At 43.4% G+C, this 16,953-nt stretch overlaps 1 long non-coding RNA gene across 1 annotated transcript in view; it reads right to left on the bottom strand.

Annotated features, from left to right (window-relative positions):
* Positions 1-16,414: 16,414 nt before the first annotated feature.
* Positions 16,415-16,953, bottom strand: part of LOC130272578 (uncharacterized) — a 147,465-nt gene continuing 146,926 nt past the window's right edge. Inside the window, exon 3 of the long non-coding RNA XR_008843616.1 lies at positions 16,415-16,513. This is a non-coding gene — a long non-coding RNA (uncharacterized LOC130272578). The remainder of the gene's footprint in view (positions 16,514-16,953) is intronic.

Genomic DNA, 16,953 nt, shown 5'->3' with positions numbered 1-16,953 from the left:
TCCCCCATATTAGGCAGCACATAGTTAGAGCCCCCCTTGAGGCAGCACATAGTGGGATTGGAACACAAGGCCCCAGCGCTGCAAGGCAGCAGTGCTAACCTCTGAGCCACCATGCTACCCTTAGCATACATCTAATATCCACGGTTGGAAAAATGGACAGAGATGTCAGCAGAGAATGCCTGAAAAATTAGACATGTCCACATGCCTGAAAAATTTGGTATTGTTGCAGCCGCTTCTGTAGCAGCGGCCATAAAAATTGAAGTACCATAACAATTGCAGCAGCAGAGGCCAGAAAAATTAGGCATGTACACATGGATGAAAAATTGGGTATTGTCGCAGCCGCATCTGTAGCAGCAGCCAGAAAAATTGCAGCACCAGAAAAAGTGCAGTGGCAGAGGCCAGAAAAATTAGGCATGTACACCTGGCTGTAAAATTTGGTATTGTCGCAGCTGTAGCAGCGGCCATAAAAATTGCAGCACCATAACAAGTGCAGCAGCAGAGGCCAGAAAAATTAGGCATGTACACATGTGTGAAAAATTGGGTATTGTCGCAGCTGCAGCTGTAGCAGCAGCCAGAAAAATTGCAGTACCATAACAAGTGCAGCAGCAGCAGAGGCCAGAAAAATTAGGCATGTACACCTGGCAGGAAAATTTGGTATTGTCGCAGCTGTAGCAGCGGCCAAAAAAATTGCAGCACCATAACAAGTGCAGCAGCACAGGCCAGAAAAATTAGGCATGTACACATGGATGAAAAATTGGGTATTGTCGCAGCCGCAGATGTAGCAGCGGCCATAAAAATTGCAGCACCATAACAAGTGCAGCAGCAAAGGCCAGAAAAATTGGGCATGTACACCTGGCTGGAAAATTCGGTATTGTCGCAGCCGCTTCTGTAGTAGCGGCCATAAAAATTGAAGTACCATAACAATTGCAGCAGCAGAGGCCAGAAAAATTAGGCATGTACACATGGATGAAAAATTGGGTATTGTCGCAGCCGCATCTGTAGCAGCAGCCAGAAAAATTTCAGCACCAGAAAAAGTGCAGTAGCAGAGGCCAGAAAAATTAGGCATGTACACCTGGCAGGAAAATTTGGTATTGTCGCAGCTGTAGCAGCGGCCATAAAAATTGCAGCACCATAACAAGTGCAGCAGCAGAGGCCAGAAAAATTAGGCATGTACACATGGATGAAGAATTGGGTATTGTCACAGCCGCAGCTGTAGCAGCAGCCATAAAAATTGCAGCACCAAAACAAGTGCAGCAGCAGAGGCCAGAAAAATTAGGCATGTACACCTGCCTGGAAAATTTGGTATTGTCGCAGCCGCTTCTGTAGCAGCGGCCATAAAAATTGAAGTACCATAACAATTGCTGCAGCAGAGGCCAGAAAAATTAGGCATGTACACATGGATGAAAAATTGGGTATTGTCGCAGCCGCATCTATAGTAGCAGCCAGAAAAATTTCAGCACCAGAAAAAGTGCAGTAGCAGAGGCCAGAAAAATTAGGCATGTACACCTGGCTGTAAAATTTGGTATTGTCGCAGCTGTAGCAGCGGCCATAAAATTGCAGCACCATAACAAGTGCAGCAGCAGAGGCCAGAAAAATTAGGCATGTACACGTGTGAAAAATTGGGTATTGTCGCAGCCGCAGCTGTAGCAGCAGCCAGAAAAATTGCAGCACCATAACAAGTGCAGCAGCAGAGGCCAGAAAAATTAGGCATGTACACCTGGCAGGAAAATTTGGTATTGTCGCAGCTGTAGCAGCGGCCATAAAAATTGCAGCACCATAACAAGTGCAGCAGCAGAGGCCATAAAAATTAGGCATCTACACATGGATGAAAAATTGGGTATTATCGCAGCCGCAGCTGTAGCAGCGGCCATAAAAATTGCAGCACCATAACAAGTGCAGCAGCAGAGGCCAGAAAAATTAGGCATGTACACCTGGCTGGAAAATTTGGTATTGTTGTAACCGCTGCTGTAGCAGCGGCCTGAAAAATTTCTGTTTGTTTTGCCAGGCAGAAAGTGCCCTAAAACATTGCGGCTTGAACCCAAGTTGGTGGCGGATAGGTCACGCAAGTCATCCGGCATTCAGAGTTCAAATACAGCAGCGTGTGGACCATTTTTTAGGCCAAGGCAGCTCATCTGATCAGGCCTTGTTCAGTCAAATGTATCGCCCATTGTCAGTCCCTTCGGGATCCATCCCTCATTCATCTTAAGAAAGGTGAGGTAATCCAGACTTTTTGACCAAGGCGACTCCTCTTCTCAGTGACAATACCTCCTGCTGCACTGAAGGTCCTTTCTGACAGGACACTTGAAGCGGGACAGGCCAGAAGTTCGAGCGCAAATTGGGATAGCTCAGGCCACAGGTCAAGCCGGCACACCCAGTTGTCAAGGGGTTCATCGCTCCTCAGAGTGTCGATATCTGAGGTTAAGGCCAGGTAGTCTGCTACCTGTCGGTCAAGTCGTTTTCTGATGGGGGACCCTGAAGGGCTGTGGCGATGCGTAGGACTTAAAAAGCTCTGCGTATCCTCCATCAACAGCATGTCTGTACAGCTTCCTGTCCTTGCTGGCGTGTTCGTGGGAGGAGGAGGAGGATTACTTTCACCTCTTCCCCTGTTAGATTCCTGTTGTGCTGTGACATGACCCTTATACGCTGTGTACAGTATATTTCTTAATTTATTTTGGACCTGCTTTCCGCCTTGCTGTAATGTGGTAACATGTCAGGCACTTTATGTTTATACCGGGGGTCTAGTAGCGTGGACACCCAGTACAGATCGTTCTCCTTCATCCTTTTTATACAAGGGTCCTTTAACAGGCACAACAGCATGAAAGACCCCATTTGCACAAGGACGGATTCCGAGCTGCTCATGTCCCGTTCCTCGTCCTCAGTGATGTCAGGGAAGGTATAATCTTCTTCCCCCCAGCCACATACAACACCAATGGAACCAGATAGGTGACAAGGAGCACCCTGGGATGCCTGCTGTGGTTGGTCTTCCTCCTCCTCTTCAAAGCCACATTCCTCCTCTGACTCCTCTTCCTCACAATCTTCTTCCAGCGTTGCCGCAGGTCCAGCAAGCGATGCTAATAAGGCTGTTTCTGGTGGTGATGGTGTCCACAACTCTTCCTCTTCACGCTCATCTACTGCCTGATCCAGCACTCTTCGCAGGGCACGCTCCAAGCTCCGCAGATGATTTCCTAGCACCCCGGTCATACAAATATTCGTTGATGGCTTTTTCTTGTTGGAGCAGGCGGTCGAACATTAGGAGTGTTGAATTCCAACGTGTCGGGCTGTCGCAAATCAAGCGCCTCACTGGCATGTTGTTTCGCCGCTTGATATCTGACAAGTGCGCCATGGCCGTGTAGGAATGCCTGAAATGGCCACACACCTTCCTGTACTGCTTCAGGACATCCTGTAAGCCTGGGTACTTGAGCACAAAGCGTTGTATAATCAGATCACACACATGTGCCATGCACGGCACATGTGTCAACGTGCCCAACCTCAATGGCGCCAACAAATTTGTTCCATTGTCACAAACCACCTTGCCGATCTCCAGTTGGTGCGGAGTCAGCCACTGGTCCACCTGTGCGTTCAGGGCCGACAGAAGCGCTGGTGCGGTTTGACTCTCTGCTTTGAGGCAATTCAACCCCAAGATGGCGTGACACTGCCGTATCTGGGAGGTGGAATAGCACCTGGGTAGCTGGGGGGGGTGCCGGTGATGTGGAGCAAGAGGCAGCAGTGGAAGAGGACTCGGCCAAGGATGTTATGGAAGAGGATGGAGTAGGAGGAGTAGAAGTGGTGGCAGCAGGCCTGCCTGCAAGTCGTGGCGGTGTCACCAACTCCTCTGCAGAGCCACGCATTCCATGCTTGGCAGCCGTCACCAGGTTTACCCAATGAGCAGTGTAGGTAACATACCTGCCCTGACCATGCTTTGCAGACCAGGTATCAGTGGTCAGATGGACCCTTGCCCCTACACTGTGTGTCAGACATGCCATAATTTCCTTTTGCACAATGGAGTAAAGGTTGGGGATTGCCTTTTGTGCAAAAAAAAATTTGTCCGGGTACCTTCCACTGCGGTGTCCCAATGGCTACAAATGTTTTAAAGGCCTCAGACTCCACCAGCTTGTATGGTAAAAGCTGGCGGGCTAGCAGTTCAGACAAGTCAGCTGTCAGACGCCGGGCTAGGGGGTGACTTTGAGACATTGTCTTCTTGCGCTCAAACATCTACTTGACAGACACCTGACTTTGGGCAGATGAGCAGGAACTGCTCAAGGCGAGAGATGGAGAGGCGGATGGTTGAGAGGGGGCAAGGAGGGCCGCAGTGGTTGACCTGGCTGAAGATGCTGGACCAGGAGGAGGATGGCAGCTTTGACTTTGTGTGCTGCTTGTACTGACGTGTTGATCCCATAGACGTTTGTGATGTGACATCATGTGCCTTTGCAAAGCAGTTGTGCCTAGGTGGGTGTTGGACTTCCCACGACTCAGTTTCTTCTGGCACAGATTGCAAATGGCCTCGCTGTTGTCAGAGGCAGACACACAAAAAAATGCCACACTGCTGAGCTCTGTGATGACGGCATTCTGGTGGTGGCAACAGCATGCGTTGATTGGCGTCCCGTCTGGCTGACCCCGGGTGCTGATGCATGCTGTCTGACTGTGCCACTAGCTCCTTGCGACAACCTCCCCCTGCTTCCAACTCGTCTCCTCCTCCTCTCTGTCTCCCCATCTGAACTTTCCCACTCTTCTTCTCTTCTAGCGGGCACCCACGTGACACATCGTCATCATCAACACCTTCACCGCTATCTGACACCTCAAGAAAGGAAGCAGCAGCAGGCACAACATCATCATCACACCGTACGTCCATGTGTGTAATGCTGCCTGACTGAGACATATCCCAGTTAACTACGTCCTCTGGCAATAATGGTTGTGCATCACTCATGTCTTCAAACTGATGTGTAAATAACTCCTCTGACGGATCAAGTAAAGCTGCTGCGGTGCTAGTGTTGGTAGTGGCGGCAGGCGGGCAAGTGGTAGCATGAGAGGTGCCCGAAGCTAAGCTAGAGGAGGAGAAGGACGGTGCGTCAAGGTTCCGAGCGGAAGCTTTAGTAGTAGATTGGGTGTCTTGTGATAGCCAGTCAACTAAGTCCTCAGAACTTTGGAGGTTCAGGGTACGTGGCCTCTGAACACTGGTCATTCTAGGGCCAAAGGGAATCCCAGCACCACGACGGCCCCTGCAGGGTGGCCTTCCTCTGCCTGTCATTTTTTTGGTTAAATTTGCACAAGTGTCACACCTAATGTGATTTGCACTAGGGTGACACAATTTGCCCTGCAGGCAAGAAAAATGGCAACTGTAACGTGAACTAACAGTGACGAACAGCCAAAAAAAGGCATTTTTTTTTTATTTACACAACTGTCACACCTAATGTGATTTGAAACTAGGGTGACACAATTTGTCCTGCAGGCAGGAAAAATGACAACTGTGACGTGTACTAACAGTGACGACTGATTTTATTTAACAGCCAAAAAAGGTATTTTTTTTTATTTGCACAACTGTCACACCTAATGTGATTTGCACTAGTTTGACAATGAGTAAAAAAACTTGCCTGCAGAGTTCCCCTTTTATGCAGTGGTCCCCAACCAGGGTGCCTCCAGCTGTTGCAAAACACACGGACTGATATATTTCAGCCCTTTGAATACTGTAGTAGTTAGTTGCTTTAAAGAAAAAAAGCTTGCCAGCGGAGTTCCCCTTTTATGCAGTGGTTCCCAACCAGGGTGCCTCCAGCTGTTGCAAAACACACGGACTGATATCTTTCAGCCCTTTGAATACTGTAGTAGTTAGTTGCTTGAAGGAACTTAAGTTTAATTGCGCAGTACCCCTTTTAACCAGCGGTTCCCTCCCAACCAGGGTGCCTCCAGCTGTTGCAAGACTTACAGACTGATATCTTTCATCCCTTTGAATACTGTAGTAGATAGTTGCTTGAAGGAACTTAAGTTTGATTCTGGAGTACCCCTTTTAACCAGCGGTTCCCTCCCAACCAGGGTGCCTCCAGCTGTTGCAAGACTTACAGACTGACATCTTTCAGCCCTTTGAATACTGTAGTAGATAGTTGCTTGAAGGAACTTAAGTTTGATTCTGGAGTACCCCTTTTAACCAGCGGTACCCTCCCAACCAGGACTGATATCTTTCAGTCCTCAAAAGGGCTTTTTTTTGGGTGCTGTCCTTAAAGCAGATGTTACACTAGTGCTTTAGGAGTAAACTGGACGCTGAATACACCACCTAGCAGCAACCTAGCTATCGCTTTCCCTATACAGCAGGAGCAGCTTCTCTAACCCTCCACTTCCTAAGCCTGCAGCATGCTGAAGGAGGCTAAAATGGTGTCCGTGCAAGAGGTAGGAGGGTCTGGAAGGGAGGGACTGCTGCTGATTGGCTGTAATGTGTCTGCTAACTCTGACTCACAGGGTCAAAGTTTACTGCAATGTTAAAGTATAGGGGGCGGATCGAACTTCACATAAGTTCGCCCGGTGATGCGAACATGCGAAATTCGCCGGGAACTGTTCGCTGGCGAACAATTTGCGACATCTCTAGATAGAAGGACGGGATAGGAGGTCGAGATAGGAGGTCGGGATAGGAGGATTCCTCCTTTGTTGATTTTCCTCCCCAACAAGGACTAGGAAGGGAAAAACCGGGCAACACTGGGTACTCAGATAGTATATAATAAAATATAAGAAGGTTAAAAAAATACAAAAAATGCCATAAAAAACTACCTGCTTATTATACATACAATGTTATAGGCCACATGCCATAAGACAGTAGTACTTAGTGCAGCACAACATTAATAAGTACACTACAAATGGACATTTTTACTGTTAAAGTTGGTAATTAATTGCATTCTTTACTTTATATAGTATATCTTAAAGGAATTGTGCACTTTGGAATGCCTACTTATTAGAAGGGTTCTTTAGCAACAAGCAGATCATAGAGCATTTCTCCCCCAGCGATTAGCTCCAATCTGTGAGGAAACTTAGCAGCAAGTGTTCTGTTTCTCTGCAGTGTGGCCACAAGGGTAATGAAGCGCTTCACATAGCCTATTAGAAATAATGCAATGTCTGTGCAACGCTGGACAGGACCAAGAGGTGGTGGTCTACAGAAGATCTCCCCCATATTAACTCATTTATGAATAGGGTATATGAAAACTGGGCAACCCTTTTTAATGTGTAGCAAGAAAAAACACCTTGTTTATTTATGCAGTGTGGTTGATATATATTATTCATGTCTGACATAACCAGTTATTTCTTTACGTTTTCATAAAGCTTTTATCACAACATGAATAAATGTAAGACACATTGTGTGCAATTGAGTGCAATTCCAGAATTAGGGACTTAATATGATTAAGCTTAAAGGCTCATAGAAGAGATAAGAAAAGGCATCTGGCAGTGAAGAGATGTCACATAGCTAGAGGAGAAAGTAACAGATGTATTCAGACATCAGTTAGCCTCAGTGGTAGACATAATATATGGTTGAGATACAAAGTGCTGAATAATAATAAAGTATGCTCTACTTAATGACTTAATGAAAGCAGCTATTAAAAGAAACCTTGTCCCTGGTTTTACTCCCATCGCTTCAATGACATTCTGGATTTCAGGAGCTTTTATTTTTTTGTATCTTATTTTAATCTTATTACCTTTGTTAAAGGGGTTATCCAGAAATAGAAAGGCAAATACAGGTAAAAACAGCATAATCCTTGTCACTTGCCTCTTTTTATTTCAACAGAACTGAGCTGCACTATCGCGCACAACCTGTGGACAGGTGTGCCACTGTTTTTGAGAGAAATTAGCTCTGATTTTCTAACCCTAGATGACCCCTTTAATTATTTCATACAAAATGAATTGTATGAGCTATCATGTTCATTGTTATGAGTTTTGTAAGTGGACATTCACTTACTGGTTTTCTTTGATGACTTTTTTGGGCTTTTTTTTATAATGGATTTTTTACAATGAGAGTTTTCATCAATCAGTCTGTATGTCTTCAGAGCATGTACATTCACTGCTTTAGAGGGGTACTCAGCCCCTAGACATCTTATCCCCTATCCAAAGGATAAGGGATAAGATGTCAGATCGTGGGGGTCCCACCGCTGGGGACCCCCGGGATCTCGGCTGCAGGACCCACCTGTTGCGGCTTCTGGAAAAGCTGGAAGCTTTGGCTCTCGACCATGGTGATGTGAGATCGTGATATCATGACTACGCCTTGTGTGACGTCACACCCCGCCCCTCAATGCAAGTCTATGGGAGGGGGCATGACAGCCGCCACGCCCCCTCCCATAGACTTGCATTGAGGGGGCGGGACGTCACGATCTCACATCACCGTGGTCGTGAGGCGTTAGGATGAGAGCCTCCAGCGCTGCTGGAAGCCACAACAGGTGGGTTCTGCAGCCGAGATCCCGGGGGTCTCCAGCAGCGGGACCCCCACGATCTGACATCTTATCCCCTATCCAAAGGAGTCTAGGGGCGGAGTACCCCTTTAATTATAAATTCCCAAACCCCTTTAACCTTCAGCATAGTGTCCATCTCAGTCAGTGATTGGCTAAGCAGCACCTGGAAGAATGGGGCTGTGTGGTACATTGTCGCTTAGCCAATCGCTAGCTGAGGCAGGAAACTTCAACAGTCAGTGGTTCACTTTGCAGCAATGTGGTGAATTGCCTTCCAGCAACAGAAAGTGGATCACATTGGGGACCGGAGCAGCAATACCAAAGGCCCTGTGGGAGAGCAGGAGGTAAAAGTTTATTTTTTATAAGGAACAGGCTGGGCATGTTAAAAAAAATAAATAAAAACATAGCACTAGAACACCCCTTTAATATTTATCTTGTACAGAATACCATGTGTATATTAACAATACAGTAGATCTTTGGTGTACAATTAAAATATCATATTTTAATATCCTTTATGAGTTCTGATAAATAATGACATAAATTTGAAAGTGGGAAAAAAGAGAAACATTCTTGATCTAGCTTGTGCTAGCTGCAGGATATTTATGGGGTTCCTTTGGGGATCCAAATCAACAATTACATTAATGTCCTTTATATACACATATAACATAACCTAGTCAAATTATAGAGATATCCAGAAGAAAAAAATTAAGCACGACACACACCACAATATCGTCGAAATCACGGTATATTTACTGTGACATCACATCAAAAACATCAGATCTTTCTGGCTGACACGCCAAGGGAGAAAGTTAAGGTGCAGGGGCAAGGAAGCAAAGTCCTTTTTATGTCTGGTGACGCTTCTTCTGGCCAATGGGTAAGCAGGTTTTCTTGTTGACAGGTCTGTGTGAAGGAAATGTGTCATTAGAAATATGAACTACATATCGACCTGTCACTTGAGTTTAGTTAAAGGAATACTCCTGCTTTTGCAAGCTTATTCCCTGTCCACAGCATAGGGGATAAGTGTCTGATCGCAGGAGGTCCAACCAATGGGACAGCTGAGAAAACAGGCTTAAGGCTGGGTTCACACTACGTTTTCTCCCATACGGGAGCGCATACGGCAGGGGGGAGCTAAAACCTCGCGCTCCCGTATGTCACCGTATGCACTCCCGTATGTCATTCATTTCAATGAGCCGGCCGGAGTGAAACGTTCGGTCCGGTCGGCTCATTTTTGCGCCGTATGCGCTTTTACAACCGGACCTAAAACTGTGGTCAACCACGGTTTTAGGTCCGGTTGTAAAAGCGCATACGGCGCAAAAATGAGCCGATCGAACGTTTCACTCCGGCCGGCTCATTGAAATGAATGACATACGGGAGTGCATACGAAAGCGTACGGGAGCGTGAGGTTTTAGCTCCCCCCTGCTGTATGCGCTCCCGTATGGGAGAAAACGTAGTGTGAACCCAGGCTGCATTTATACTTGCCAGTTTTTTTCGGTAATCTGCCACTTTACAGCTGAAGAAAGAAGTGGACCCATGAGGAAGGACAAGTATAAAGGGGTACTCTGGTAGAAAACATTTTTTCTGATGCCAGAAAGTTAAACAGATTAGTAAATTACTTCTATTCATTTGGTGCACGCAGTGAGCTTTTCTCCGTGCCTGATGACTGGTGATGCAGGGGCTGGAGGAATGTGATGTCACAGCCACGCCCCCTCATGATGGCATGCCCCACCCCCTAAATGCAAGTCTATGGGAGCGAAGATGGCGACTGTCATGCCCCCTCCCATAGACTTGCATTAAGACGGCGGGGCCATGACATCATGATCCTTCAGCCCCTGCATCGCTAGTCATCAGGCACGGAGCGAAGCTCGCTCCGTGCACCAGATGAAAGGGGTGCTGCAGGAGAGATTGCAGGGATTCCCAGCGGCAGGACCCCCGCGATCAGACATCTTATCCTTTGGATAGGGGATAAGATTATAACAGTTTTAGAATTCTGACAAATAAATAAAATTATATTTTCTCTTATTTATTAAGTTAAATTTCCCATTTTCTTACTTGATAGTGATTACTATTTGCCCACTATTTTAGGCTACACCATGTGTATTTTGTAGCTATTTAGCAGTTCTGCAATGGATAAGTGCAAGGGCTTGTGATAGGTAGTGTTGACCGCGAATATTCGAAATGCTAATTTTTTACCGCGAATATCGCCACTTCATGATTTAGCAAATATTTAGAATATAGTTATATATTCGTAATGACGAATATTCGTTTTTTTTTCCATCACAGTAGACATCACAAAAATGAAGTGTACTGTGATCATCCCTCCCTGCTTCCAGCTTGTGGTCCAAAGAAGGCTCCAATATTATTTACTGTGGGAGTCGGTGTGGAGCGAGCATATTTCGTATATGCGAATATGATAATATTCGCAAATATCGGCACTTCCAGAGAACACTGATCCCTCCCTTCTTTTAGCTTGTGGGCCATTGGAAAGGATGCAAATACAGTTGTCAGAGGTTAGCAACATCCCTAGCAACCAATAGGAAAGTTTCCATCCCCTTAACTATATAAGATTTTTTGCAGTTTCATGTGGTTGTGAGAGGGGATTGAGCACTGTCGGTGCTGTGTTTGTTTGTTTTTTTAAAAGCAAATCAAATTATATATTTAATTGATTGTTAGTGTTCGATAGGGTAAGTTAGTTTAACAGATAGGTTCTAGTGTTGGGCATAGTGTTATTTAGTTGAAAGATGTAATCGCGCATGCACACTATATGAATTTCATTACAATTTTCGCATGGAAAAAAAAGTGAACGAACATAGCGAATATGCAAATTTCGCGAACATAGGACGAATATTTGTCCATATATTCAATTGCGAAATATCACAAATTTGAATATGATTTCACTTCACTATTGATAGGAATAGTTTGGCTATGTGTATATTATGTCATTTCTACATTACTTAGTTAATACTGGAACTGAATTCTATAATTTATAATGACTAAATTCCACAGACCTTCTCCTTTACATGAGCCTAGAAGACCCCACAAGTGCCCCCCAGTGTTAACGAAGATTTACACTGTAGTAATGGTAAGAGTCTTATAAAGATTTTCTACATGCCTTCATACTAGGTCCCTTTGCTGTACACCTGTATATGGTTTATTTCTTGGCACCCAACTGTTTAAGCTGCTTTCAAACTGTATAATTAAAGATCTAGATGTACAATATCTTTTCCCCTTGATGGTAGAACCATATTTTTTGTTATTTTTCCACTGTGCATTGGGAGTTTAATGAAATGGGTTTCCACAGCTGAGCAGCTGCACAAAAGCCTAAGCTCAGCACACACAATGCCAAGAATTGGCTGGAGAGATGTAAAGCAAGCTACCATTGTACTTTGCATCTGGATTTGGTTTTACTATGAAGGTATCTACTGTGAAATGTGGTAAAGAGTTAATCCTATAGGTTTTCTAGATTTGGGGTAAGGCCCTACATTTTTTTATTTAATTTAAATGATAACATTTTAGACATGTGTATGCTTGGCAACAGTTTAGGGTAGGTCATTTTCTAAACCAGCATAACTGTGCCCCAGTGCACAAAATGGAATGCATAAAGGCATGGTTGGATAAATTTGATGTACCCTTGACCTCAACCATACAGCACCTTTGGGATGATTTGTACTCCCCCAACATCTGGGGGTGTCCTCACTCCAACTACAAGCTAGGGTTTGGCTAGAGTTTTTTTTCGTACTTAAAAAAGTTGGTCATATCCCCGCTTAAATGCCACTTTTCAAGAATAAACACATTTTATTCTTTTAAACGTACCTCATAACTTAGATCTAAGTCCCTTATTAGCTGGTTATCTTTGTAACTTTTCTGATTCCCACGCATCCTTTTCATAATCTGATGTCCGGAACGTTACAGCACATTCCAGGTGAGGCCACACAGATGCTTTATAAAGTGGTAATATTATGTCCCTGTCCTGTCCAAGTCAGTTTGTAACTTATGCACATTTTCTATAGACTGCACTATATTACAAAGCTGCAGAAAATAGAAACAGAGCTCATCCTCTATATCAATAATAAATAAGTTAAATAAATGCTGGCCAAGTACTGAACCGTGAGATTCACAACAAATAACTGGAAACCATTCAGAGTAGGAATAATTGACCATCATTCTCTGGATGATGAGTGAGCAAGGAGGGATGGAGGAAGGTTCATATCTGGAAGGTAGCAGTATAGATGTTCTTCTTGAGGAGGAGTTGGATGAGATTGTGGGACCAGAGAAGGAGGAAAAAGTCTGTAAGGGATAGGGGACAAGGTAGCTACACCTACTCTTTCTTTTACCCCTTCCTCTGCCAACCATTTCTTTAAGAGACATTTATTATTATTATTGAAAATGACGTGTTGGTTATTGTTATGTTTTTGGGTAATTTGGCACTCACCAAGTAATCAAGTGGTGGAGAAACTGTCAATGAACTTTTCACTTTCAGTGCTTTTAACCCCTTAAGGACCCGGGCTTTTTCCGTTTTTTCATTTTCAATTTTTCCTCCTTAACTTTAAAAAATCATAACTCTTAAAAATTTTCACCTAAAATTATATATAATGGCTTAATTTTTGCGTCACTAATTCTACTTTGTAATGACATTAGTCATTTTACCCAAAAATCTACGGTGAAACGGGAAAAAAAATCAATGTGCGACAAAATTGATGAAAAAACACTATTTTGTAAGTTTTGGGGGCTTCTGTTTTTATGCAGTACATTTTTTGTCAAAAATGATACCTTATCTTTATTCTGTAGGTCCATACGGTTAAAATGATACCCTACTTGTATAGGTTTGAATTTGTATCACTTCCGAAAAAAATCATGAATACATGCAGGAAAATTAATACGTTTAAAATGGTCATCTTTTGACCCCTATAGCTTTTTTATTTTTATGTGTTGAGGGCGCTTTGAGGACTCATTATTTGCGCCGTCATCTGAAGTTTTTAGCGGTACCATTTTTGTTCTGATCAGACTTTTTGATCACTTTTTATTCACTTTTTTGTGGTATAAAAAGTGATCAAAAATGCACTATATTGGACTATGGAATTTTTTTGCGCGTACGTCATTGAACGGAGCGGTTTAAAAAGCAGTATATTTTTATAATTCGGACATTTCCGCACGCGTCGATACCACACATGTTTATTTTTATTATTATTTACATAATGTTTTTTTTATTTTTGGAAATGCCGGGTAATTCAAACTTTTATTAGGGGAAGGGATAATTAAAAGGGTTAATGATTTTTTTACACTTTTCTTATGCAATATTATAGCTCCTATAGGGTGCTATAACATTGCATTAACTGATCTTTTACACTGATTGATCCATCTCCATAGGAATGGATCAATCAGTGTTTTCGGCGATTGAATGCTCAAGCCTGGATCTCAGGCTTGAAGCATTCATTCGGCGATCGGACAGCACAGGAGAAGGTAAGAAGACCTCCTCCTGTGCTACAGCTGTTCGGGATGCCGCGATTATACCGCGGCGATCCCAAACAGCTCCCTGAGCCAACCGGCACATTTTACTTTCGTTTTTAGCCGCGCGGCTCAGCTTTGAGCCGCGCGGCTAAAGGGTTAAAAGCGCGCGGCACAGCGATCAGTGCCGCGCGCTATTAGAGGTGGGTCCCGGCTTCACTATGACGCGGGGCCCGCCACGATATGATGCGGGGTAACCGTGTGACCCCGCGTTATATCGCAGGACCGGGACCCAGGACGTACCCATACGTCCTGGGTCCTTAAGAGGTTAATGCATATGTTAAACACAGGTAGAAATATTATTTATTTGACTAAACCCAGAAAATACAGGCAACTTGGCCTAAAATGCATTTTCCCACATTTTCTCTAAATACTTTTAATGCATATTAATAGCCCTCCAGATGTTGCAAAACTGCAAATCCCAGCATGCCCACACAGCAAACAGCTGTCTTGGCATGCTGGGAGTTGTAGTTGCGTACCTCCAGATGTTGCATAACTACATCTCCCAGCATGCCCTTCGGTGATCAGTACATGCTGGGAGTTGTAGTTTTGCAACAGCTGGAGGCAAACTGGTTGGAAAATACTGAGTTAGGTAACAGAACTTAACTGAAGGTTTTCCAACCGGTGTGCCTCCAACTGTTGCAAAAGTACAACTCCCAGCATGCACGGTCTGTCAGTGCATGCTGGGAGTTGTACTTTTGAAACAGCTTGGAGGTTTGCCCCCCATGTGAATGTAATAAAAATGAAAAACGTATTGTACGGCAGTGTTTCCAAAATGGAGCCTCCAGCTGTTGCAAAACAACAACTCCCAGCATTTCTGGACAGCCACTGACTGTCCAGGCATGCTGGGAGTTCAGCAAAAGCTGGAGGCACCCTGTTTGGGAATCACTGGCGTAGGATACCCCTATGTCCACCTCTATGCAATCCCTAATTTAGTCCTCAAATGCACATGGCACTCTCTCACTTCAGAGCCCTGTCGTATTTCAAGGAAACAGTTTAGGGCCACATATGAGGTATTTCCGTACTCGGGAGAAATTTCACTACAAATTTTCGGGGGCTTTTTCTCCTTTTACCCCTTATGAAAAGGAAAAGTTTGGGTCTACACCAGCCTGTTAGTGTAAAAGAATAAAAAGTTTTACACTAACAAGCTGGTGTTGCCCCATACTTTTTATTTTCACAAGAAGTAAAAGGAAAAAACGACCCCCAAAATGTGTAACACAATTTCTCCTGAGTACGCAAATACCCCATATGTGGGTGTAAAATGCTCTGCGGGCGCACAACAAGGCTCAGGAGTGAGAGTGCACTATGTACATTTGAGGCCTAAATTGGTGATTTTCACAGGGGTGGCTGATTTTACAGCGGTTCTGACCCAAACGCAAAAAAAATAATACCACCATGTGACCCCATTTTGGAAACTACACCCCTAAATAAGCAGACAATAGGGGCAGCATATCAAGGGCATAACATATATTTATATGCTGCCCCTATTGTATGTTTCATTAATATACAAGTGACTACACTCATAGTTATTGGTGCCATTTTTTTTACTTGTTTTTATATATTACATGTATATTTATATGTATTTACTAATAAAGATTGTTATATATTTTTGTGATATCATTGTGTGATAGTGTTCTTGTTTTGGGGTATTGTTTTATTCTGTGTTACAATTGTTTGATGCTATATTGTTAATGTTTTTTTTCCACCCCATCATAGTTTTGTACCAAAACTATTAAACAGTGAATTTACAGAAAAGTTTCATTTCAATTCAAAAGAATTTTCAGTGTGTGTAGCCTACTTGGGTAAAAAAAAAAAAACTATTGATTAACATTTATCTCTGACCCTGGAGGATCTTGCCGACTAATTTATCTTCCTTAGTTGCCCATACAGTACAATTGGACAAAATGATTTTTTAGGAATAATCATAAATTGCAAACATAAAGTCATAGGGGAAGATTTATCAAGGGATTTAGAGAGTTTTTTTTTTTGCTTACAAAATTCGTACAAAAGTCGCACGTGCGCATAAGCAACTTTTTGTGTGACTATTGTGGGTAAGGAAAAAAATACCAATCAGCTCAACCTAAGCAATTTTCAGTTTTCACTTTGTAGTGGTCGGGAATTTATCAAGTGCGAAAGTCACACATAAGAAAAAAAAAGTCACAAACCCCCTTCAAAGATCGCAAGTGTAATCCAGGTCAGATCTGGCCTACAAACTTGCCTTTGAAAGCAATTTTTAAAAAAGTCATACAAAAAGTCGCAACTGCGAGTTTTGTACTACTTTTTGCGCAGCTCCGCTCCCCAGACGCCCGCCCGCATCTATCACCCACCCGCTAGCTGTTGCAGAAATACAACTCCCCAAAACAGCTAGCGCTAACCCCCAATTATTACCCAAGTACCCACCACCACAGGGGTGCCAGGAAGATCCAGTACCAACATGCCAACAGTAAAAAAAAAAAAAAAACACATTTAAAAATACTTTTATTTTAAAAAACACTTGCGTACAAGCCTTTGTTAACCATTTTGTTAACATTAAACAAAAAAAAAATGCTGGTTAGTGTAGTAGTTGACCAAATATGAAGTAATCCATAGGATACACGGATCTGAAATGAGAAGAAAAAAACAAATAAAAAATGGGTTAGCACATTTAGTGTGGAAAATTGTTAAAAAAAATGTAATAAACACACACATACATATATTGCACATTTTTTTTTCACAGCTGCGACTTGAGGTGGGGTTACAAAGTGCTGTTCTGAAGTCATTTATTGTTTTTTGCTTATGTGTGCTAAAAAAAATGGTATTCGAAAGTAATTTATTGGTTTTTGCTTATGTGAGCCAAATTTATCAACCCCCCAGTGATAGTATGTCACTCATAGAGTGTACCTGTTACTTATGTGTTGTCGAGTTTTAAATTTGGATAGAGAATCATCAAAAGCCAGTTGGGTTTTATATGTTCTGAAAATACAGAGCTCTTTCCCCAAAGGATATTCTGTTGCATTTTAGTTTACATACAAATAATAAAGAACCTAAAATATAGGTGTTC

The sequence above is a fragment of the Hyla sarda genome, chromosome 5 (genome assembly GCF_029499605.1).
Source record: "Hyla sarda isolate aHylSar1 chromosome 5, aHylSar1.hap1, whole genome shotgun sequence".
NCBI lineage: Eukaryota > Metazoa > Chordata > Amphibia > Anura > Hylidae > Hyla > Hyla sarda.
Note: the sequence above shows the minus strand (reverse complement) of the source record. Positions and strands in the feature narration are given on the sequence as shown.